The sequence below is a fragment of the Ovis aries genome, chromosome 9 (genome assembly GCF_016772045.2).
Source record: "Ovis aries strain OAR_USU_Benz2616 breed Rambouillet chromosome 9, ARS-UI_Ramb_v3.0, whole genome shotgun sequence".
Taxonomy (NCBI): Eukaryota; Metazoa; Chordata; class Mammalia; order Artiodactyla; family Bovidae; genus Ovis; species Ovis aries.
Window position 1 is genome coordinate 1700132 of NC_056062.1, and position 27142 is coordinate 1727273.

Genomic DNA, 27142 nt, shown 5'->3' on the forward strand with positions numbered 1-27142 from the left:
TTCATCACACTAAAATATCTCTTAAGGCAAAACAGAATGGTTGTCATCTTTATGTGGATCCTTGAGCCGGTCTTATGAAAATGACCCCTGAACAAGTGTATGAAAGCCTGCTCCATGACCCATTGGAAACCATAGACCTACGGTAACCAAAACAGAGTCTTTCTTGGCATTCATAATCTATGATTCCGAGTTTCCTATTACTGTGTATTCATCACATTTTGAATGACTGACTCTGAAGTTTCATTTAAAATATATTCATAAAAATGGTCTAAGCAAGGTAGTTGATTGATTGGAAAAATGTTGTAGGGAACCATGGAATTAATATTTATGTACATACTCCTCAGTGTGTCAAAGGATTTAGAAGCTATCTGTCTTCTCAAGAACCATTCATTATTAAAATCAATATTATAAGATATTCAGAAGGAATTAACAAACAATGAAAGGTAGTCGCTAAAGAACAGGACAGGCTATATGTGTTCTCTAGTTTACTAGTAATCAACTAAGCTCAGCTGTAAGAGCTATTTTGGAATCATCACTGGGAAACACATCCGCTGATAAATTATGAAATGTATCACCACTTAAAATCTATATAGCTGCTCTCTTCTTGGGCACGCTTACAGTGAAGGTAATAATGGGGACAATAGTGTTCATAGAAATAATGAATAATAAAACAACAGCCAAGCCCACCTCACTTACTCTTCTCGGCATGCACTTCAGGTTTTTCTTTGTATTTCAGACACAGCACCTCCAGGAAGGCTGATGACCTACCCCTAGGTGCCCATTTCCACTAATAAGACTAAGTCAACAGCCACTCAAATATATCACTTAAGGATGGATAAATCCTAGATACGTCAAGTGAGGAGCAATGCAAGACAGTAGAAGAAGCAGCGTTTAGTTGGCAAAAAGAAGAAAATTGAATACTGAAAACTTTCCAATGGATATGAGGAAAATGATCACTTCTTACTGTTTATAAGACTAAAGCTAAAGTGATAATAAGGAAATGAGAATAAAAGTAGTACATTTTAAAAAGAAAAATATTGCAGATGAACTGTTGAGAACTCCTTCTTTCCACCCAAGAAAATTCAAATGAATTAATAATATGGGGAAAACCAAGATGTAGCAAATATATTTGCTACAATATGTTTAAGATTTATGACACTTAACTCGGCCCTCTATATTTCCCTGGGTCATAAAACAAAGAAAAGTTGGTCCACAAAATCATTTAACTATAACATCTGCACAGTGTATTATATCATGGACTTCCCATCTACTGAGATGTTAGACAAGGTGAGCAATATGCTGCGTATGCCTATAGTAAAAGAAAGGATGTATGGAGTGGACCTTCAATTTAACATGCTTGCCAAATATGGCTATACTTTGCACGGCATAAGTCCATCTTGATGTTGTAAATAAGGTCCCTCAAGTTCTGACTGATTGAACGTGGAGGTATCAGTGATAACGTCATAAGGATGATGGCCTATAACCAGGACTTCCATCAACAGTGACACCATGTCTCCTCTGCCCAGACCCTGAATGAGGACAGATGACACCCTTCCTCTTTGGCTGCCTCACTGGTTGCTAAGACAGTGAAGAGGAAGTCTGAATTCATAGAGTTCTAGGACATCGATATGAAATTTTGACTATTTCACAGTAACTAGTAGATATTAATATGGTATTGATTACACTAATAATTTGCAAAGTATTACTTAGCACCAAGTTAGTCTCTTTCCTACAAAAACATTAAGGTGTACTTAGGATAAATATACCTTTCCTTTAAAACTATACAGAACACAGCAAAATTTACAATTATTACACAAGTTCCAAAATGAAATTAAGCTGAGTAAACAGGCAGAAAAAGAGCAGGAAGGAGACTATACGATTCATCACACATCTGCATATTTCTTATAAAATTTTTATCACAGTTTTATTTGATTGTTTCATGACTTTAAGTATCATAAAAATGAACTAATAAAAAGTCATTGTCATATTTGGACAAGTTCCAAATTTTGAATATGTGCAGAACTGCTGTAGGATTAATAAAAGCAAATATAATGTGCTTTTTATTAATTCAGTTCAGTTCAGGCACTTAGTCATGTCCAGCTCTTTGCAACCCCACGGACTACAGCCCACCAGCCTTCCCTATACATCACCAAATCCAAGGGCTTGTTCAAACACATGTCCATGGAATTGGTGATGCCATCCAACCATCTCATTCTCTGTTGTCCCCTTCTCTTGCTGCCTTCAATCTTTCTCAGCATCAGGGTCTTTTCCAATGAGTCAGTTCTTTGCATCAAGTGGCCAAAGTATTGGAGCTTCAACTTCAGCATCAGTCCTTCCAGTGAATATTCAGGGTTGATTTCCTTTAGGTTGGACGGGTTGAATCTCCTTGCAGTCCAAGGGACTTTCACGTCTTCTCCAATACCACAGTTCAAAACCATCAATTCTTTGGTGCTCAGCTTTCTTTATGGTCCAACTCTCACATCCATACATGACTACTGGAAAAACCATAGCTTTGACTAGACAGACCTTTGCTGGCAAAGTAATGTCTCTGCTTTTTAAATAGCCTATCTAGGTCAGTCATAGCTTTTCTTCCAAGGAGCAAGCATCTTTTAATTTCATGGTTGCAGTCACCATCTGCAGTTATTTTGGAGCCCAAGAAAATAGTCTGTCACTGTTTCCATTGTTTCCCCATCTATTTGCCATGAATTGATAGGACCAGATACCACGATCTTAGTTTTCTGAATGTTGAGTTTTAAGCCAATGTTTCCCCTCTCCTTTTTCAATTTTATCAAGAGGCTCTTTAGTTCTTTGCTTTCGGCCATAAGAGTGGTGTCATATGCATATCTGAGGTTATTGATATTTCTCCCGGCAATCTTGATTCCAACTTGTGCTTCATCCAGCCTGTCATTTTGCATGATGTACTCTCCACAGAAGTTAAATAACTAGGGTGACAATATACAGTCATGAGGTACTCCTTTTCCAATTTTGAAGCAGTCCATTTTTCCATGTCCAGTTCTAACTGTTGTTTCTTGACCTGCATACAAATTTCTCAGAAGGCAGGAAAGGTGGTCTAATATTTCCATCTCTTGAAGAATTTTCCACAGTTTGTTGTGATCCACACAAAGACTTTGGCATAGTCAATAAAGAAGAAGTAGATGTTTTTCTGGAACTCTCTTGCTTTATGTATGATCCAACAGATGTTGGCAATTTGATCTGTTTCCTCTGCCTTTTCTAATCACGTACTGTTGAAGTCAATTAAATTTTACAATTCACTTAATTTTATTTTTAATTTATTTAAAAAGTTACAGTTAATGGTTAGTAGAAGCATCTACTTCAGCATTTTACAATATTATTTATTCATTTAAATCTGTGATATTATATTTGTCAAACTTTAACAGTTAGGAAAACTCTTGTTTAGTTCCAAATTTTTCTACATCTTATTCATTTGTGTACCACATATTTTTATATTTGCATTTAAAAATTAATTAAAAGTAAAAGATTAGGCATATCTTTCAACACAGTTCATATCAAACATTGCAGACATGTATAAAAATAACCAATTCGTTTCTAATAATCAATGCAGTTATTTGTGCATAAAGATTCTGTTTTTTAATTGATTGTTAACTATTATGCTTGCTTGTAACTGTAGAAAAATCTACAAGTGGGTTAGGGATACTTAACTGATTTTTTTTCAAAGAAGAGAAGACATATGTATATATAGGTGTATATGTATATATAGGTGTGTATATATACATGTCTACTGGTATATTTACTTCCTAACTATATTCATAATATATGTTTAAAAGTAGAATGGTGTACAGTGATCATTTACTGCCATTTATTGATGATTTTATTACTTTTGTTCATTTCAGTTGTACCAACGTTTCTACATACCCATTAGGATATTAACTGCCCCTGCCTTTTGCGTATTTATCAATTGAATTAGTAGCATTTTCTTACCCATTTAATGACTATTTGATAGAGTTTTCAAATTGTTACTTGTCATATCAACTATTTTTGTGTTACAAAGATGACTTTTCATTTTATGTTGTCTAATCTGTTGTGCTCTTCCTTAATTATTCTTTTGCTTCTAATTTAGCACCAAAAATGCTGTGATAAATATTCACTTTTATTTTCATTGGCTTTTTATACGATTTAATATGTTACAAGTTAATTCTTGATCCCTCAGAATTTATCTTGATATGTGATGAGAGACAGGGATCTAAGTGATTGTCTTTCCCTCACAGCTAACAATCTTGACATGATGTACTGGATAATCTTTAATCTCATCACTGAACTTGAAAGAACAATGTGGTGTCTAAACAGCCCAGGTTCTCACCTCAGATCCACCTCTTGTTTGCTGTTTACTCCAGTCCCTTTCATAGCCTCCGTAACTCATAAGCAAACTTGGGATCCTGGCAGTTCCTAACTAACTGAGACGTTTCAGGAATTAATGACATAATTCATCTAAATCACTCGGCACAGAGCCTGACAGACAGTAAGAGCTTACGAGGCACTGATAACATGGTAACGTCTAATTATTACTAACAACTAATCATTTCCATCATCATCACCTTGTTAATTATATGTGTAAAATCTGGGGGGGGGGGGGCTCTCTATAGCATACAAAGCCATCAAGAAACTTGTATTTTGTTCCTACAGATAAACAGAGAGATGTTCCCGTGCACTTATTAATCCAACCCCGTTAGTTAAATTATGACGCACAGCCTTCTGTCTTGATGGCTTCCACGCGGGCTGCCTGATGGCGGGTCTCTCACTGCTCCTGTTTGTGTAACTATCTCTGTGGGTCATGGCGCGTCAAAAGCAGTGGTGAACATTGAATATGATGACCCATCTTCCTGCCCTGCTAATGGGGAAGTTACATCATCTCTCTATATTTCAGTTTACTCATTCATAAAATAGGGAAATAATAATAGTGATGCTTTCATAGACTATGTGTTAGGATTTAGTCAGTGAGAGAATGTATACAACCTTGTTTAGCGCATGGAAAGCACTCGATACATATGAATGATTAACAGCAAACAAAAACTCACTAAAGATGACTTTAGTTAAAGGTAAGAAGCCTTTTTTTCCTGTAAAAAGTGCCATACTCTGGACATATTTCTGATTTAAACAAGTGTTTCTGTAATGTACCTTTTTTTTTTTTTCTAGGCTATGGGCCTACAGGGAGAAGGCAATGGCACCACACTCCAGTACTCTTGCCTGGAAAATCCCATGGAAGGAGAAGCCTGGAAGGCTGCAGTCCATGGGGTCGCTAAGAGTCGGACACGACTGAGTGACTTCACTTTCATGCATTGGAGAAGGAAATGGCAACCTATTCCAGTGTTCTTGCCTGGAGAATCCCAGGGACAGGGGAGCCTGATGGGCTGCTGTCTATGGGGTCACACAGAGTCGGACACGACTGAAGCAACTTAGCAGCAGCATGGGCCTACAGCAGTGAACAAAGTGACATGTGGAGTTCACATTCCAGTGAAGAAGACAGACAGAAACAAATAATGATAGTAAATAGATGAGGAATGCTGGGTAGTGAGATGTGCAATAGAAAAAAAAAATGGAAAAAACAGGCATTCTGTGTGGTGGTGGACAGGGTTGGTTTACCTTCATACTAGCTGTTGGGAACATTTTGCTGAGAGAGGTATTGAAAAAGTCTGGCTATAATAATAGCAAGTGAAGACGATTTTGAGGAGACATAAACCTTTCTGATTTCAAGGCAGTGAAGGTGAAGCCCTGTAGTAGGTACACCAAGCAACTAGGGTCAGACTGAGTGGATCTTTGGGAGTCATGGCAAAGACTGACTTTCATGATGAGAGTAACAGAAACTCTTAGAAGGTTTTGAGCAGAGAAGTGACCTAATGTGTTATGCTTTAATAGGATCCTTCTAGCTACTGTGTTGGGGACAAAATGCAGAGACTCAGGTAAAAATCTTTTTGAATTGAATTCTAACACAGTAAGTTCCCTACATAAGTGTGAGTTCTGTTCAAAGAGCTTGTTCATAAGTCCAGTCTGTAAGTTCAATAAAGTTAGCCCAGCTAACACAGTGGGTTATACAGCAATGTACTGTAATAGGTTTGTAATACATTTCACACAAACAATACATAAAAACACAAAAAGATAAAGAAAACATTTTAATTTTACAGTGCAGTACCTTGAAAAGTAGTGCTGCATAGCAGCTGGCATACAGGGGCTGGCATCACGTGAACAGGCCAGAGGACTTACTGACTGGAGAAGAGGGCATGGGAGATGATGGAGCTGAAGGCTCGTCAGAAATAGCAGACGGAGGGCAAGCTGCAATTTCACTCATGCCTGATGCTGGTGGAACACATGTTTGCACCTTTGAAATGTTGCAACTTGAAGGTTCATATGTTGGGGGTTTACTATCCTGCTGTTTGGGTTCATTTTTGCTATACATGATTTTTAAGCCCTGTAGGTTATCTTTTTGTGTGGTTTTGTTGGTGGTGCATCTCTTCTCATATACAGCACAAGACTGAATTGTATTTCTTTGTCTAATGTTTGTGTTTTACTAGCATCTAGAAATGCACAGTCCTTATTTGAGAAGTCCTGACTCATGCTCCTTTCCTGGCATTCAGTAAGTTTATTGACATTTAATAAATTGTGGCAATTATTATAGCTATAATCTTAACTTAAGGAGCAGAATCATATCTGTTGTTTGCAAGGACAGTATTGAGGACCTTTGTATGAGAATTCACAAGCAAGTTCAAATTTACCATTTTTAATGACATGCACGTGTGTGCGCTCAGTCGCTTCCGTCGTGTCTGACTCTTTGCGACCTTATGGACTATATAGAGCCCACTAGGCTCCTCTGTCCATGGGATTCTCCAGGCAAGAATACAGGAGTGAGTTGCCATGCCCTCCCCCAGGAGAATCTTGCCAACTCAGGGATCGAGTCTGTGTCTCATGTCTCCTGCATTGCCAGGCAGGCTCTTTACTACTAACGCCACCTGGGAAGCCCCTTCTAGTGAAAGAAAGTGTATAAAGTCTAATAAAATATTCTACTCTGAGTAAAATGACTCTTATTATAGATATTCCTTGGTCAATAGATAACTGGCATTATGGAAATTCACAAGTAATATTGAAGTACTTTTTATTCTTTTGATTTATAACATCATATAATTTTCATATGTATAACAAGCAACTTATGCAGCTCAATTCCAGAAAAATAAACGACCCAATCAAAAAATGGGCCAAAGAACTAAATAGACATTTCCCCAAAGAAGACATACGGATGGCTAACAAACACATGAAAAGATGCTCAACATCACTCATTATTAGAGAAATGCAAATCAAAACCACAATGAGGTACCACTTCACACCAGTCAGAATGGCTGCGATCCAAAAATCTGCAAGCAATAAATGCTGGAGAGGGTGTGGAGAAAAGGGAACCCTCCTACACTGTTGGTGGGAATGCAAACTAGTACAGCCACTATGGAGAACGGTGTGGAGATTCCTTAAAAATTGCAAATAGAACTACCTTATGACCCAGCAATCCCACTTCTGGGCATACACACCGAGGAAACCAGAATTGAAAGAGACACATGTACCCCAATGTTCATCGCAGCACTGTTTATAATAGCCAGGACATGGAAACAACCTAGATGTCCATCAGCAGATGAATGGATAAGAAAGCTGTGGTACATATACACAATGGAGTATTACTCAGCCGTTAAAAAGAATTCATTTGAATCAGTTCTGATGAGATGGATGAAACTGGAGCCGATTATACAGAGTGAAGTAAGCCAGAAAGAAAAACACCAATACAGTATACTAACACATATATATGGAATTTAGGAAGATGGCAATGACGACCCTGTATGCAAGACAGGGAAAGAGACACAGATGTGTATAACGGACTTTTGGACTCAGAGGGAGAGGGAGAGGTGGGATGATTTGGGAGAATGACATTCTAACATGTATACTATCATGTGAATTGAATCGCCAGTCTATGTCTGACGCAGGATGCAGCATGCTTGGGGCTGGTGCATGGGGATGACCCAGAAAGTTGTTATGGGGAGGGAGGTGGAGGGGGTTCATGTTTGGGAATGCATGTAAGAATTAAAGATTTTAAAATTTAAAAATAAAAACTAAAATTAAAAAAAAAAAAGACTGACGTTCAGAACACTGTGGAAAAAAAAATTTTTTCATATGTATAATATTTTATTTTGAACTCTGTATAGAGGACTGCATGCTCACCACCAAAAATTTAGTTTCCACCTGTCACCATCAAGTTGACCACCTTTACTCATTTCAGCCTCCCCAACCTCCCCTTCACTCTGTTAACTGATACTCTGTTCCCTGTAACTTCTGGCTTTGTTTGGTTTGTTCATTCATTGTATTTGTTTCCTTGTTTTATTATATTGCACTTATCTGTGAAATTATTTGTCTTTCTCTGTTTGACTCATTTCACTAAGCACGATGCCCTCAAGATCAATCCATGTAGTCACAAATGGAAAAAATAAATATCTTTTTTAATGGCTGAGTAATATTCCATTGTATGAGACACATCTCCTTTATACATTCATCGGTTGACAGGCACTTAGGTTGTTCCTGTATTTGACTATTGTAGATAATGCTATGGTGAATATAGGGGGGGCATTTTTTTTTTTCAAATTAGTGCTTTTATAATCTTTGAATAAAACATCCAGAAGTGAAATAGCTGGATCATGTGGTAGTAATATTTGTAATTTTGGGGGGAACATTTATAATTCCTTTGGGCTTCCCTGGTAGCTCAACTGGTAAAGAATTCTCCATATTAGCTTCACCAATTTACAGTCTCACCAACAGCATGCGAGGGTTCCCTTTACTCCATATCCTTTGATTTCCTTGTTGACACAGTAGCTGTTCAGTAGCATGTTGTTCAGTCTTCATGTTTTGTGATTTTCCAGCTTTCCAGCTTCAGTTGATCTCTAATCTCATACCTTTGTGATTAGAAAATATTCTGTATACAATTTCAATCTTCTTAAGCTGTTTGTGTCCCCATCTGTGGTCTATCCCAACCATGCCCCATGTGCAGTTGAAAGGAGCGTGTATTCTGATGCATTCAGATGGAATGTTCTGTATAAATCTATCAAATCCGTTTTGTATAAGGGGATTCCCAGCTGGCACAGTTAGGAAGGAATCTGCCTGCCAATGCAGAGGCCATAGGTTTGATGCCCGGGTTGGGAAGATCCCCTGAATGAGGAAATGGCAACTGATTGCAGTAGGATTGCCTGGAAGATTCCATGGACAAAGGAGCCTGGCAGGCTGCAGTCCATGGGGTCACTAAGAGTTGGACACAACTGAGAGATTGAGCACAATTACGTCTGATGTTTCACTTTAGGCCTCTGTCTCCTTTTTAACTTTCTTTCCAGATGATCCATCCATTGACGTATTGATGCTTCTATTCTAGGTGCGTATATATTAGTCACTATTATGTCTTCTTGATGAATTGTCCCCTCTGTCTTTATATAACGCCCACCTTTGTTTTGGCTTGAAGACTATTTTCTCTGATATGAAAGTGCCTATACTGTCTTTTTGCTGCCATTTCCTTAGCATATAATCTTTCATCCTTTCTCTTTGAGCTTATGTTTGTCTTTAGAGCTATAGTCTGGTCCTGTTTTTTAATCCATCTAGTCACTCTGTGTCTTTTCAATGGTGAATTTAAGTTACTTATATTTAAGGTGATTACTGATCAATGAGAACTTAGTATTGCCATTTTATTTTTTCCTTTTCTGGTTGTTCTATATTGCCATTGATTCTTTATGGGTTTTTTTCTGTCATTTTAATTGGGTGGTTTTCTATTAATATCTCATAAATAAAATCATCTGTTTTATGCAGATGACATCTTATTTTCATTTGCCTACAGGGATATCATCCTTTTTTTCTTCCCTATTTGTGTTTTTGTTGTCTCAAATTATTCTTTTATTACATTGTGAGTTTGTTACCAAATTGAAGTAGCTATTGTTAATTTTTTGTATTGCTTTTTCTTCTTTAACAACCTATTCTGATTAAGAACCTCTTCAGTCTGATTCTATTTACCTACTTATTCAAAATTTATGCATTTAAAAAAATTTGGTTTTGATATGGACAATTTTTAACATTATTTAATATGTCACAATATTGCTTCTGTTGTTTTGTTTTTAAGTTCTGTTTTTTTGGCTGTGAGACATATGGTATCTTAATTCCCAGATCACGGATCAAACCACAGTCCCTGCATTGGAAGGTGAAGTCTTAACCACTGGCCTACCAAAGAAGTCCCATCAAAGTACTTATGGCTTTTTTTTTTTTTTTTTCAAGTAGAAGAGCGCCTTCCAACTTTTATAGTAAGGCAAATCTGATGATGATGAACTCCCTCAGCTTTTGTCTTTCTGAGACAGCTTTTATTTCTCCTTCATGTCTGCAGGGTAGCTTTCCTGGATAGAGTATTCTTGCCTGGCATTTTTCCTCTATCAGTGTTCCGAGAATGTCATTCTCCTTTCTTAGATGGCAGAGTTTCTGCTGAGAAATCTGCTGGCAGCCTTATAGAGGTTACTTTGCAAGTGACCATCCATTTTTCCCCAGCCACTTTAAAATTCTTTGTCATTGATTTTCAATAGTTTTAATATAACATCTCTTGGAAATGGTCTTTTTGCATTGAGATAATTAGGTGTTCTCAGTTTCATGGAATGGTAAGTCCAGTTTCTTCCTAAGGTTTGGGAAATTCTCAATTAATAGTTCTTTAAATAAATTCTCTACTCTTTTCTTCTTTCTTCTTCTGGGATAACTATTCTCTTAATTTTGCACTTCCCAATAGGGTTAGATAGTTCTTGCAGAGTTTCTTCTCTTTTAAAATGTCTTATTCTCTTTCCTCTTGTGCATGTATGATTTCTAGACTTCCATCTTTGAGCTCACTAAATCTTCCATATGGTCTGTTTCATTTCCAATGTCTTTAATGTATTCTTCATGCCCTTAATTGAGGTCTTCAGCTCCAAAATTTCTGTTTGGATCTTTTTTAGAATTTTGGTCTCTTTGGTAAAGTATTCTTTCTGTTTGAGAATTTTATTCCTAAACTCATGGACTTGCCTGAGCTCTTGCTTCTCTGCATCTCTTATTCCATTTTGATCAGAACTCCCTTTTTGCCATGCCATGTGACATGTAGGATCATAGTTTAATGGCCAGGGATCGAACCTGTGCTTGAGAGTGTGGCATCTTAACCGCTCGACTGCCCGTGAAGTTCCACAAAGTATTTTTGAAGCTTATACAATAAATGGGTATTTACTTAATAAATTATATCCATGTCTATTAGATTAACACAGTATTTGCAGGACAAAACATGCAAAATATAAATTTAAATGAATGAGATTAAAAATATATAGAATAATAATAGAATAATGTATATAAAATATATAGAAAAATAATAGAATAATAATTTTATTTTGTACTTGAATAAAATTATTTTAAAAATCACAAAATATTGGAATATCCTAATTTTGAAAATAAAGGAACACATATCTAAATATTCCAATGTCAAGGAAGAAACCACGAAATTAAAATGTGGTTTTGGTCTAAATGTTAATAAAATATAACTTACCAAAATTTCTGAGATGTTGTTAAAGTACTTTTTAGAAAATTATAGCTTTAAATACTGCATTCCAAAAGAAAAAAAATTACAAAATCAATGATCTCAGCTTTGACAATAAAAAGAACAAACATAATAAAATTAATTAATAAGAATAATGAAATAAAGAAGAAAACAATAAAGATGAGAGGGTAAAACACATAAAATTTAAAAATCAATAAAACCTAGAGAAAAATCAATGAAATTAGAAACTGGCTTCTTTGAAAGAACTAATAAAATTGATGAATGTCTCACTTCACTGAAAAATAAAAAAAAAAATCAGGAAATAGAATTACCAAAAGAGGAGACAGTGCCACAGACCTTAGATTCATTAAAAAGATAAATAAGGGAACATTATGAACAACATATTTATTTATATATAAATATATACATTTATATATAAATATATAGTATGTATTTATAAATATATATATATATACAGAATGTTTATAAATTAGTATACAATATATATATAAATAATGTATTTATTTATGCCTTTAAATACAATGTGTGTGCCTAGTGGCTCAGTCACGTCCACCTTTTTGTGACCGCATGGACACAGCTCACCAGTCTCCTCCGTCCATGCAATTTTCCAGGCAAGATTACTGGAGTGAGTGGATTGCCAGTTCCTACTTCAGGGGCTCTTCCCAAGCCAAGGATCAAACCTGCATTTCTTGTATTGGCAGGCAGGTTATTTACCACTATTGTCACCTGGGAAGCCTCAATAAATTAATTAACATGCATTAAATAGAGAAATGCCATTAAAATTAAAACTACTAAAAGCAATACAAGAAGAAATAGAAACCCTGAACAGCTCCATAAGTAGTAAAGTGGTTGAATTCATAATTAAAAGACAATATACAATGAAAATTCCAGAACCAGATATCTTTAATGGAAACATCTTTAAAAAATTTAAAAGAGTAAAGATACCAATATAATAAAAAAAATTTTCTAGTAAAAAAGTAGAAGATGAACCACTTCAGCTTATGAACTCATTTTATCTGGCCAACTTAGCATTCAAACTCAATGTCTGATACAAGAAAACCGTGCTATAAGAGAATAAAGTTAAAAACCACAATCCCTGAAAAGCATAGAAGCAAACATCTTTAAGAAAACATTTATCAAATCTACAAGAAACTTACCATAAGCAGTACATTTAATGTGAAAGTCAAATGCTTTCTACCTAAGATCGGGAACAAAGCAAGGATTTCTGTTTTCAACACCACTATTAACCTTATAGTAGAGATCAGAGCAAACATAACATAATAAAGCAATGAAAATAAATAAAATATAAATATAGGAAAAAAGTAAATCTATTCTTATTTACAGAAGTAATAACCATACATGCAAGAATTCCTAAGGAATCAACAAAACACACTACTGGATAAAAAGAAGTGATTTTATCTGGCAGTAAGTCACAAAGTCAATATACAAAAATCAATATAAATACTTAAAGATTAATTTAGCAACAATATATGTAAAAAGCTCTATACTAACATTTATACAATGCTACTGAGAAAAATTCATAAATACTGCTATAGACTGGACCGTGACCCCCTCCCCAATTTATATGGTGAAGTCCCAACTCCCTTAATTTGCTTATATATGACAATAGGCCCCTGTAAGAAAGAGATGATAAGGGTAGGACTCTGATCTGAAAAACCTAGAATTAGCATCCTTATAAGAAGCATGAGAGATAGATGGCTCTTCCCCCAGCTCCTGCCCACGGAAGCAATAGATAAAAGGTCAGGCAAGGATACAGCAAGGAAGTAGCTCTCTGGAAGCCATGCGAGTGCTCTCACCAGCTCCCAGTTCTGCTGACACCTTAACCTTGCACTCCTCAGCCTCATGATAAACACACGAGTGCTGTTTAAGCCATCCAGTCGATGGCATTTGCTATCATACTGTAACCAAACTATGGAGACCTGTATCATATTTAATGACTGGAAAACTCAGCACTGTTAAGGTGCTATTTCTCACAAAGAAGAATTGTAAGTAGGAGACTGGAGGTCAGGAGAAGAGAAATTTGGGGGCTTTTTTCTCCGATAGTATGGACAGTGAATGTATCCCCCTGTAGTTCCCCTTGGATGGACACCCAGTTATGTTGTTCTCCCAGGACCTTTATACCACCACTTCCTCCCCTGACTCCCCTAGACCTAGATCACTTTATGCCTTTGCAACTTCAAACCAACTCAATCTCTGACTGGATTAAAGTGATCTGCCTTTACCCTTACTTCCTGGAAGAAGCAAAAGTACTTGTTTTTGATGTATTATAACATCATGAAAGCCTCAAATTATATGCATAATTTTTCATGAAAAATCTATAGCATCTATACAAAAATTACTACATATCACAGAAGGAAATACCACTTGGCAAGAGGTAGAAAGAGACGTAGACAGAGATACAGAGTCAGAGAGAGAAAGAAGGAGAAGGACAGAAACATAATGGAACAGGAGATCCGAATACTGGAGTCATAAAGCAGATATTCTGATAATGTGATTCATATGTTAAGTAAGTTAGATGACAAGAGAAGGGATCTAAACAGAGAACCAGAAACTAAGGCGCAAATGAAAGTTCTGGAACTGAAAAAAAGTAGACTTAAGTACTCAGTAGATTGGTTTACTTTCAAATTAGACAAAATAGAAAATAGGATTAGTGAACTCAGATTAGGATGAACTCAGATAGGGCAAAGAAAAGTATTGAATTATAAAACACGGATGTTTGTATGAGAGACACGAACCATGGGGAAACAGGTTAACATGTAATTAGAGAAGGAGAGAATATAAAGTAGAGAGCAGAAGCTACATGGAAGGCCACGATTTTCCAAGATCAGCTGCTCTGGACTGAATGTCTGCTCCTGCTATATTCATATGCTGAAGCCTTAAGCTCTTATAAGACAGTACTTGGAAGTGGGCACCTTAATTTTGAATGTTGCAGTCTCCAGAACTGTGAAAAATGAAAGCCTGTTGTCTAACCACTCACTCTAGGGTATTTTGTTATCACAGCCAGAACCAACTAAGACACCAATGAAGGGCATTGTGCCACAGATTGCTGCAAACCCTAAGCAGAATACCCACAAAGAAAACAACACAGTACCAAAGAAAACCGGACAACCTTCAAAGCAGCCATAGGGGAAAAAAAAAAAAAGAGAGAGAGATTATTTTCAAAGGAGAAATCAAAGAATTGAGAACTGATCTCTCAACAGAAATGTTAGAAGACAGTACAATTATACTTTCATAATAAGGGAAAATGAATACCAAATGGAGTTCTATAAATGTCCTTTAAAAATAAAGCCATTCTAGCTTTAATAAAAACTGAATGTATCACCAACTGAAGCACAGCAAAGGAATTACTTAGGTGAAGCTTCAGAAGAAGGAGAATGATGCCAGATGGAAACCAAGATGCAGAAAAGAAAGGAGACAGCATGCTTGGGGCTGGTGCACGGGGATGACCCAGAGGGATGTTGTGGGGAGGGAGGTGGGAGGGGGGTTCATGTTTGGGATTGCATGTACACCCGTGGTGGATTCATGTCAATGTATGGCAAAACCAATACAGTATTGTAAAGTAAAATAAAGTAAAAATAATAATAAAAAATAAAAAAAAGAAAGGAGAGCAATGGCTGTTAAATCTAAATGAATATTGATGGTAAGAAGCAAGAATCATTTAAAATATTTATCTTAGAATAAATTGCAATAATAGCATAAATATTGGGGGTAATACATCACATTAATGTGGTATTAAGGTCCTTGTATTTTCCAGAAAGTGGTAGATATATTAATATGTATTAAGCACTAATAATATACTAATAGTATAAGATTTTTTTGGATAATAAATAAAAGAATTAGGTTTTTCTTACAATCTTATATAAAAACCCAAATGGACCTCTTGGCCAACTCAATATTACCAATTAGCTACTGAATAATAGAATGCTATATATAATTAACTAAAAATTAGGTAATAATACAGTAAATAGAAAATGCAAAGCAAGAGGGTAAATTTAAACACAAATACAGTGGCATGGCACAGAATGTAAACAAATTAAATGTTCCAGCTGAAAGAAGAAAATCATCAGACTGGATTTTGTAAACAACCTCAGTTCAGTTCAGTTCAGTTGCTCAGTCAAGACCGACTCTTTGCAGCCCCGTGAATCGCAGCATACCAGGCCTCCTTGTCCATCACCAACTCCTGGAGTTCACCCAAACTCATGTCCATCGAGTCACTGATGCCATCCAGCCATCTCATCCTCTGTCGTCCCCTTCTCCTCCTGCTCCCAATCCCTCCCAGTATCAGGGTCTTTTCCAATGAGTCAACTCTTTGCATCAAGTGGCCAAAGTATTGGAGTTTCAGCCTCAGCATCAGTCCTTCCAATGAACACCCAGGACTGGTCTCCTTTAGGATGGACTGGTTGGATGTCCTTGCAGTCCAAGGGACTTTCAAGAGTCTTCCCCAACACCACAGTTCAAAAGCATCTCAGCCTTCTTCACAGTCCAGCTGTCACATCCATACATGACCACTGGAAAAACTATAGCCTTGACTAGATGGACCTTTCTTGGCAGAGTAATATCTCTGCTTTTTAATATGCTATCTAGGTTGGTGAACAACCGAACTGCTAACTAAAAGAGATATTCCTTGAATATAGGGATACAAAGAGATTAAACGAAGAGACAACAAAAGAAATATCACACAAACACTGACCAGGAGAAAACGAATGTAGTTATTCTAATGTCAGGTGAAATAGACTTGATGGAAGAATTCATAGTATTGATAAAAAGACACATTTCAATATAGTAAAACGTTAATCCATCCAAGGAAAGCTATGACAAGCTTAGACACAGTATTAAAAAATAGACACGTTATTTTGCTGACACAGGTTCATATTGTCCAAACTATGTTTTTTCCAGTAGTCATGTATGGATGTGAGAATTGGACCATACAGAAGGCTGAGTACCAAAGAACTGATGTTTTCAAACTGTGGTGCTGGAGAAGATTATTGAGAGTCCCTTGGACTGCAAGGAGATCAAACCAGTCCGTCCTAAAGGAAATCAGTCCTGAATATTCACTGGAAGGACTGATGCTGAAGCTGAAGCTCCAATACTTAGGCCACCTGATGCAAAGAGCTGACTCATTGGAAAAGACCTTGATGCTGGGAAAGATATAAGGCAAGAGGAGAAGGGGATGACAGAGGATGAGATGGTTGGATGGCATTACTGACTCGATGGACATGAGTCTGAGCAAGTTCTAGGAGATACTGATGGACAGGGAGGTATGACATGCTGCAGTCCATGGGGTCGCAGAGCTGGACATGACTCAGCAACTGAACAACAAAAATCCATTCAATGACATTAATATCTAATTTTGTATGTATTAACATTATAGTCTCAATATATAAAACAAGAAAGTGAAGAAAGAAAGTGAAATCGTTCAGTCATATCCGACTCTTTGCAATTCCATGGACTATAGCCTACCAGACTTCTCCGTACATGGGATTTTCCAGGCAAGGGTGCTGGAGTGGGTTGCCATTTCCTTCTCCAGGGGAATCTTCCCAATCCAGGAATTGAACCTGGGTCTCCGGCAGTGCAGACAGATACTTTACCCTCTGAGCCACCAGGGAAGCCCCATACAAAACAAAACATACATAATAAAAATCAGTAAAGTTATAAAGATTTAAACAAAGTTGCCCTCATCAATAAGCAGAACTGTGTTTATTAACTGCAGAATCACAAACGTGTAAATGCGTACATCTAACAATGCTCTGTGGATGTGGTGTAATCCTCAGCACACACACACACACACACACACACACACACACACACACACACACAATCCCACTATGTTTTCCTGGAAATGCATAAGGTGATTCTAAAATTATTATAGAATGCTAAAGGCCAAAAACAATTACAAAGAAAAAGAAAAATTTCAGATTTAGACTCTTTTTACTCCCTTACTGCAAATATTTTGCAACTACATTTTTAAAGCAGTGCCATCAGGCCACTTGCACACTTTTTCATTATTTAGACAGACGATTCTTCTCTATTAAAAAAATCATTAAGCTCCAACAGGTGTTTTTTATTATTTTTATTTTTTTTTTTACAATGAAAATGCCTAACTTAAGCTTTGATTATGGAGTATCCACTTTGAAAACAGCCTTCCCAAATAAACACCTAGCCAGTCACAACACACGAATAAAAAGACAGGTTACCTCCCTACACTGACTCCTTTGTTTTAGAGATCTTGGCTCATTTCATAACTGACCATTCGGGGCCCTTGTTGTTTTCTTTTCCTATATTTCAAATTCCTGCTCTTCTGTTTTTAATTCACCCATAAAGAAAAGCTTGAGAACCCTACACCTCCACCCACAATCCCAATAGAATCAGAACCTCAGGCCAAGCACTATTACTGTCTACCTGTCTACCCAAGACTGTGCTGTGCGGTCCCAAGTGTGCTAGCGTATTTCCAGGACCCATAAGTAATAAACTTTTCTTTTTTTTCTGTTTCCTGATGATTATTGCCAAGGGCCTCTTGCAGTTATCATAAGAACCACAAGGGCCAATCCAGCCCCCACACTGGGTATGGACTGGCTGAGTGAGGCACACAGCCATTGTGGTAAAAGATTCACAATGATCATATGCCTTAGATTTTGTGCTAGTCTTATATTCAGGTATTTTAATTATTTTGATCAATGTGGATTAGCAAAATATTAATTCAAATAGACAGATGATTATGCCTTTGTCAGAATTTTCACATTAGCCACCTGACCGGCTTTTCTTCTCTCAACTTCTCACAGTATGTTATGGTTACATGTTTGCATTCATACAGCTCTCGCATTTTGCTGATGTCATCTCCATTAAACCGTAGCTCCTCGCAAGTTAGGCCTTTTTTTCTTTTCATCCAAAAGGGAAACCATCATATGCCCTTGGTGTAACTGATGCTCAATCAATTTCTGTTGAAGTATTTGCTTCCTTTTTACATTACAAAGTTGTATAATCAATACATCCATCCAAGGGTCAGTTGTCAGTAAGCATGGCAACAGGCTGCTGTTTGGGAGAGCCAAAAACATTAAGCAAAAGGAAAAAAGAAAGATTCTGCATTTTGTGCAAATGTGTAACTTTTTTCATGTGTGATTATCCTCTCAGCTTGCAAATTTATAGCTGTTTTAGAAACATATATATATATATATATATATGTGTATATATATATATATATATATATATATATTTCCAGGAATCAAACAGTTTGCCAAGCAGAAAAAAGTCATCTCACCAAGCAGCAAAGATATTGTGAAGCAGTATAATCATTTGCATATTCAAGCTTATAATTAATTCTATGCCTTCATTGGTGAGAGTTATGTTCTGAACAGTGTTTCCTCCTTCATTCTTATACCTACTGGACTTGCAAATACATTCTGTCCCTTTTATTCCTTATATGTTTGTAAATTTGATCATTTTGAAATTAAAAACTGTTTCTATAGTATGACAACCACCTGTACAAGCAGAAACAAAAATACAACATCTTAACACACCATATTCTCCAAAATAATGCATTTAAGGAGAGTCCATTACAGATTAGCAGGCCCTATCTATATTCCTAGTAAACTCTATATTCCTCAGTAAACTCGTCACATAATTATACCATATTAGGTCTGCTTCTCCCACTCCCTCCTTAGGTTCTTTCCTAAAACTCCTCTAGAACTTTCTTTTTCTGTGCAGTAAATACACAAACCCAATTTTGTTTGACTGCAGGTATACTGCTGCTGAGGTTTTATCTGATTGATTGTATAATACAACAGTGTAAATTTGGTCTTATTACATAGATTTTTTGTAATAATTTTGTAAGTTATTTATTTTAGCATTTTAGAGCTGAGACTAGAAGTAAAATTTTCATTTACTTCTTAGCATATTTGGTTATGGGATCAGATGCTGTTTTGCAAACACAGGAATTTATTAAAGTCTTGGGGTATAGTTTTTTCAAATGTCAAAAGTCAGCTCAGTCTTCAGGAGAAATTTCCTTACTGGCTGCTTTATAAGTAAATATATATCCTGATCCCGGTTTAGAATTTGAAGATGAAAAAAAAAAAATAGAAAAAAAATCAAATCCATCTCCTTTATTTTACTAATGAGGAAATTGACTCAGAGTGGTTATGAATTGCTCAGGGTCTCACAATGCTATTAGTTAGGAATTTGTGTTTTTGAGGAGGGGAGTTGTTATATATTCTGTGCTTGCTTCCTAATTTAAGGTTCCCCAGTGTCAGCATCTCCAAAAACGCTGTGATAAAACAACACACGACCAACATTGCACAAAAGCTCACACTGCTGCACACACATCGGCTGATCTGGTATCTAAGCCCCTTGTGTCCCTGTCCTTTGAACTAAATCGCTTTTGCTTTAGTCTCCCAGGTCTTCCTTGAGTCTCTAAAGGCTGGCTCAAGAAATAGTGGTTAGGAAACGTGAAGATGTAAAAATAAAGAATAGCTCTTAGGCTGGGAAACTGGAAACAATTTAGACTATAAACCAGCCACGCAGCAGAGTCACTGAACTCCCAGTTCCCTGAAAGATACAGATAAAAGTCTGGCACACATTCCTATGTTGTTTTTGCAGGAAATAGACTCACACTAGATGAAAACTGCTGACCACAAGCACGTAAACCCTAGACTGGTTGAAACCAGAGGGCTTGAAGCTTCATCTTGATGCCAACTAACCAGAGAACTATGCACAAACTGATCATCCAGCCTGCAACGTCCTCCTTCACATTGCCTTCAAGATCCCTTCCCAGGAAGGCATCAGGGAGTTGGCATCTTTTGAGCCGGAGTTGCCCCTTCTCCTTGCTTGGCACCTGCAATAAATGCTGTTCTTCCCTTCGCCACAGCCTGGTGTCTGTAGGTTGGATTTACTGTGTGTGGGCCAGTGGATCCAAGTTTGGTTTGGTAACAGGCTAGACACACACTGCATAACCACCTCAGGATACCTGTGGCATAGATGCAGAGTTGGTGATACTACTAGGAACAGAACACATTCAAGATGTCGGAGAAAATCATGCAGACATTTTCATGGAGAGGAACACAGCACAGCAACTGAGAGCCACCTGGGTCATGCATCAATTGCTGGGATCCTGGGCAAACTACCCATTTGCCCTGTGCCTCAGCTTCCTTATCTGCAACATGGGATCAGTAAGGATGCCTCCTCCAGAGGCTTGTCTTGAAGGCATTAAATGAATTAGCATTTGTGAAGTAGTTGGAGTGATGCCTGACATGTAGTAAGTGCTATAAAAATATTTGGTAAACAAATTAAATGTGGGGTTTAAAAATGAATGTTTTCCATCCAACTCATGCTGTCTTCCCTTAAGTGAAAATGGCCTGTCTTATATGCAACATGTTATTACACAGAGAAAAGACAGGGAGAAAAAGTGAGGTTTAGAAGCTCTTTTTGGCTGCAGAAGAAGGTATCAGAGACAACAAACACACACATATAGCAGTGCCAAGATTAGCATCTGATACAAGGAAGAGTTTGACAATAGGAGATTCCAAATACAGCACAGAGCACCAGCATGGCATGGTTTTCTTGCCCATACAGCTGCTAATCTAAGTTTCAGCTGCTAATTTGAACTGGTTGTAATGAAGGTCAGAGAGTATAAAAAAAATCTCAAGATTGCTTCTTTGTAATTTTTAAACTCTGAAACCATTTCTTTCAACATTTATCCTGATTCAGTCAACTACTTTTTCAGTTAGAATATACGCCTTTCCAACTTTCAGTTCTTTCAGAAATCCTAAACCAGAATGATTGTTAACTGCATGTATGACTGTCACTAAGGTCAACTTGAATCCAATATAGCAATATTCCTAACCATCATTATTAGGTTGCAAAGCCTTGGGAAGCAAAAAAGAGCCTTGGAAGGCAACAATACAACGTGGACCCTGCGGTCTGCCACTGCAGGGCAGCCATCCTTAATCTGAGGGTGAGTGCGTGCATGGAAACCCCAGGGAAAGGATGAAATGAAAACAAAGTGTTAGACTTAAGGGGAGGAGATGAGTGAATGGTGATGAACAAGCAGAACAGAGAATTACCTCCAATTTCTGTCTGCTTCAACTCCTGCAAAACTAAGCCTGAGATATTAGGATGCTTACAAAGTGAACAATTCTGGCTATGCTAGCTTGAGAGTGTTCTACACAATAAACTATATTTGTGGTTAGTGAGGGGGTCAAAGATTCTTGAATATTTTTTCTCATAAATATGAGCAAATCTTTTCAAGCCTTAGTTTTCAAGTTTCCATCACCTCACATCCTGACACGTGATTAGGACATGAGGCATTTCCCTGAGAGTCAGCATCTCAAATTCCTTCTTTCCCCAGGAAAGAGCTCTGTAGATGTACAGTCTTCCTTGTTAATTCTTGGACAGAGTGCAGTCAGCTCTTTTTATGGAGTTTAGGACCATTGTCACAATGGTGAGAACTCATTCTGAGTTAGCTAGCCTTTGTAAAAGCATACTTGGCTTTAATGTAAACCATCTCATTAGTGATTAAGTACTTGGATAACACTTAATGGAGGCATGGTGGCTGACTGTATAATGAAAAGGTGTTTATTGTTAATTAGTTAATGATTTACAGTTTCAGGAATGTCAGTGGCTACAGGGAAGACATCAGTCAATTATGAATATGTCCCCAGAAAACTGTCCCCAGCTCACATTTACCCTTTAAAAAAAAAAAGAAAGAAAAAATGATTTTATTGAAGTATAGTTGGTTTACAGTGATGTGCTGATTCTGCTGTACAGCAAATTAATTCTTTTTCATATTCTTTTCCACTATGGTTTATTACAGGATATTGAATATAGTTCAGTTTATCCATTCTCTAAAATATATAGTATTTAGCTCATATTTGCCTTTAGTTATGTCTGACTTTTTCTCTCTTCCCTCTCCCCATCCTTTTTCTCAGCATTTTCAGGATTCACACATAATGTTATCCTCTCTTTGCCAAGCTGTGAATGGCTCAGAGTTGTCATTCAAGTAATAGAACCTCATCCAGTAACGGGCCACATGTGGCTGGATTGGCATACATCTAGCAGAAAAGACGTAGCAATGTGATCATGCAGATTGGGCATTTACTGCAACATGGAATTAGTTATGTCCCTCTGTCATATTCTGGACCCTTCCTCTGCTCAAAATGGGATTTGATCTTCACAGACAGCCCTGAGCATCAGCTGAGCATCCACACAGCTTGATGGAGGAAAGGCAGGGTCCTGGGACCATCACTTAGGTTTCAGTTTAATGGCTTGCTCGCCCTGCTTCTGGAGTCATAATCCAGGAAATCTAAGGAAGCTATGAAGTTCTGCACACATTTCTGCAACCCGTTGGTGGTAGACTCTTGACTCCATCCTTTTCTCACACTCTCTAAAACTGGTCACTCTTCCCAAACACCAGGGCTGAACAGTGGAGACTTTGTTGACCCAGTATTTTGCTCTGGATCTCAGTTTCCATGAAGCAATTTAAATGGATCCCCCCCACACCCCTCTTCTGAACTACACCCTTAAACAATCTTCTATTTTGATATGGCTTATCCATTGAAAGAGAAAAAGTTCCAACTCCACATCCAAGTTTTGTAAACTGTCTTCCTTCCTCAAAAAGACTCACTGATGACCAGGAACTAGGTGTCTTTCTGCTATTTTGAGATAAACATCATATTCTAGAGCATTTTATGAGTAGCCTACATGGTTCCAAATTGGGAAAGTAGTATGTCAAGGCTGTATATTTTCACTTTGCTTATTTAACTTATGCACAGAGTACATCATGCAAACTGCCAGGCTGAATGAAGCACAAGGTGGAATCAAGATTGCCGGGAGAAATATCAATAACCTCAGATATGTAGATGACACCACCCTTACGGCAGAAAGCGAAGAAGAACTAAAGAGCCTCTTGATGAAAGTGAAAGAGGAGAGTGAAAAAGTTGGCTTAAAACTCAACTTTCAGAAAACTAAGATAATGGCATTTGGTCTTATTACTTCATGGCAAATAGATAGGGAAACAATGGTAACAGGGACACACTTTGTTTTGGGGGGCTCCATAATCACTGCAGATGGTGACTACAGTCATGAAACTAAAAGATGCTTCCTGCTTGGAAGGAAGGCTATGACTAACCTAGACAGCATATTAAAAAGCAGAGACATTACTTTGCCGACAAAGATCCATATAGTCAAAGCTTTGGTTTTTCCAGTGGTCTTGTATGGATGCGAGAGTTGGACTATAAGGAAAACTGAGTGCCAAAGAACTGATGTGTTTGAACTGTGGTATTTGAGAAGACTCTTGAGAGTCCCTTGGACTGCAAGGAGATCCAATCAGACAATCCTAAAGGAAATCAGTCCTGAATATTCACTGGAAGGACTGAAGCTGAAACTCCAATACTTAGGCCACCTGATGCAAAGAACTGACTCATTGGAAAATACCCTGATGCTGGGAAAAATTGAAGGTGGGAGGGAAAGGGGGAGACAGAGGATGAGATGGTTGGATGGCATCACCGACTCGATGGACATAAGTATGAGTAAGCTCCAGGAATTGGTGATAGATAAGGAAACCTGGCGTTCTGCAGTCCATGGGGTCACAAAGAGTCAGACGCAACTGAGTGACTGAACTGAACAGAACCGAACTATATGTTAGAAACGAACTGAAACATCTTTCAACAAGAAAGAAAAACATACACATACCAATTAGACATTAACACTGTTTTTTGATCATAAGTGTATTCACTGTACACCAACCTATCCTAAGTAACAGATCCATGATCATCAAAGAAGTTGACAAAGTAGCTTGCTTCAAACTACCATTTATAGGATGGACAAATAACAAGATCCTAAGGTATAACAGAAGGAACTAATATATTCAATATCCTGTGATAAACCATATGGAAAAGAATACGAAAAAGAATGTATGTGTGTATAGCTGAGGCTTCCCAGGTGGCACAGTGGTCAAGAATCTTCCTGCTAATATAGGTGATGTGTTTGATCCCTGGGAAGATCCCTTGGAGGAGGATACGGCTACCCACTCCAGTATTCTTGCCCAGAAAACTGCATGGACAAAGGAGCCTGGTGGTCCACAGTCCATGGAGTTGTAAAGAGTCAGGCACAACTGAGCACGCATGCATGTATAAATGAGTCACTTTGCTGTACAGCAGAAATTAACACAACATTGTAAATCAACTGTCTTTCAGTAAAAGTTTTTTAAAAATAGCTTGCTCCATAAAACTGTATCATGGAGAAAACTATGCATAAATTCTCTTATTTCTAGTAAATTAACATTGACCTAGTTTTCATCATGTACTTTATGCACTAGGTGATTTTTGAACCCCTCATAATCCTATATGTATCATTGCTGAAGGCAATGTTTACCAAAAATGTCATCTACTTTCAAAGTTTTATAAAGTTTCTGTAAAGTGTTCTCCTGCTGTTTATTTCACACCTGCCAACATAATCCTTCCTTTATGATGTTTTGTTGAGTTACCCTGGAAGTAATATCAAAACAGAGCAGAAACACCTGTCATTGCAAGATGATTCCTGCTTAATTTTAAGCTGGAGTTAACCTCATTTCTGTATACATAATGGGAAAATGTGACTTGACACAGATTTCACATTGACACAATTCTGCAACAACTCATTAAATAATAGCCTGTCCTTATTATTGTGTATGATCTGTGAGTAAATTCTGATGGATTTTAGAAACAAATATCAATAGCTCTCTACTTTTATCAGTAAATGAAAATATGTTATATTATAAAGGAGGAATTTACTGTCTAACCTGCTAAAAGACAAATTGATTATTTTTATGTTCTACCACTTTCTCTTAGAAAATCACTTTAAAATGATAACCAAGTATCTCATATTTTGTTCCAAGGAGTAAAGAAGGTGTTTTCATTTAAAATAGTACAGTGAGGGGAATAAAATAGTCTTTAGAGTTAGGTATAAGCAATTTCATGCTTTTTGAAATACAGCAAGTCAACTTACATACACAGACTTAAGTTTCCTTCTTTATAAATTGAAGACAATAATACTCAACTTGCTAAATCTGGGTGGGGGCTGGAAAATAGTATGGATAGCATGGTGCTTGACTTTTAAAAGGAGGCTAAATTAATTCCTACTCATCAATTCAGTTTATAGATTTTAAGATAGTGAATTTAAGTGTCTTATAAAACATCATAAAAAATTAAAAAGCCTACTAGTAGTGAAAGTGAATTTCACTTTTAATAACTATTTTAAAAGCATGATATAAAGTATTTCATTAAAATGCAAATTATAAACATTTTTATAAACAGTTCCAGAATGTGAGAACCTGAAGGAAGTTTGTTGGTCACCTAAGTCAACCCCAATTGCTTCCCAGGAAAGGAAAGTACACTTACTTCACTTGCACACAGTGAGGTGTTGGACTACCAACTTCATTGAGGTGAGAACAGAGCACTTTAGTCAAAGTCTAATGATTTATCATTTTTATCACCAGCTTCTTTCATGTCAGCTGTACTCTAAGCTCTAAGCGCATTAAATTCTGAAAAATGTAATTTGTGAATATAACACTAAGAATCCTCATCCTTTTGAAATTCCTTTTGATTACTAAACATACTGGCCATCATTAAACACTATAATTCTTTGAGAAAGTGTAACGTTCTTGTGATATTTTTGCCACAAAATGCAGCCTCTAATTTAACAATTGTAACAAATATGGTTTCTAAGACCGCCTAGCCATTTGATTTAGATACATATAGCTTGTAAGTATATTTAAACATTTTTTTTTTTAGGAATAAATAATAGCAGAAAAGCCCCACGGGAACTAAGCGCTACTGTGCACAGGTTTGATCTGCACCATTGGTGAGGCAGGGAGGGGAGTCAGCTTTCACTCACATTACTCCTGCCCTTGTCACTCAGACCGCATCCCTTCTCAGAGAGTCGCAATCCAAACGCCATAACTGTGTTACTTGACAGCTCACTTTATAGCTGCTTCAAAGAGTTTATTAAACATTCTGAAAACATTACTAAGAAATTAATTATCTATTCCTAAAGGTTGTGCAGAATAATCTCTCAGTATGGTGTTGGCACTATAGGAATTCACATAACCTATAAGGGAAAATAATCTGAAAAAATAGCTTTGTATGTGTATATATAATGGCATCATTTTGCTGTACACTTGAAAATAAAACAATATTGTAAATCAACCATACTTTTGTTAAAAAAATTTGAATTGTACCAACCCCCAAATATGAGATATTTGTAACTTGCTTATCAGCAATTGGGAACATTGATAAATTACTGCTTTTCTCTACCATATTCAGGAAACATTACCACCTTAGGGAACGACTGATTTCTCCTTCCTTTGAACTTGTTGCCAAATTTCTTTTTTCACCCCAAAACCCTCGGGAGGAGTATGCACTTTTTCAGAAAGGTATATACATTTTCATTCACATGACAATAAAAAGCAAGCTCATGCAATTTTTTACGTAGTATATTCTATATATATGCCTCATATACTTGCATGGCACTGTACTGCATGGCATATGTGCGCAGTCATGT

At 37.0% G+C, this 27142-nt stretch overlaps 1 protein-coding gene across 13 annotated transcripts in view; it reads right to left on the bottom strand.

The window, feature by feature from the left end:
* RIMS1 (regulating synaptic membrane exocytosis 1) overlaps positions 1-27142 on the bottom strand; it is a 599063-nt gene that overhangs the window by 251959 nt on the left and 319962 nt on the right. The window lies entirely within an intron of this gene.